Consider the following 359-nt stretch of genomic DNA (forward strand, 5'->3'; position numbering starts at 1 on the left):
TATATATATTTAGTCAGATTACTTACCATCGGCAAATGTGCATTTAGGTTGGACACTTTACAATACCAATGTTATTGCTGCACTTTGTATTTGTTAGGGTGATGTCTGTGCCATAGTAACCAATACAGTAGCTGCTCTAATGAGCTAAGTTTCCTTTTTTATGCTAAACACTTTTCTTTCCTCTCAATAACCCTTACTCTCTATAAAGAGACAAGACATGAAACCAGCTCCCATATTTGGGGAGCTCTTGCATCACCTCTCTCACACTGAACCAGACACAGGTAAAAGCTTGACATCTTACGGGTGATTCCTTCTCACCTCTACCGCCAACACCCTTCTCCCCACCTCTTTCTCTACTT

This window comes from Heptranchias perlo, chromosome 4, assembly GCF_035084215.1.
Source record: "Heptranchias perlo isolate sHepPer1 chromosome 4, sHepPer1.hap1, whole genome shotgun sequence".
Taxonomy (NCBI): domain Eukaryota; kingdom Metazoa; phylum Chordata; class Chondrichthyes; order Hexanchiformes; family Hexanchidae; genus Heptranchias; species Heptranchias perlo.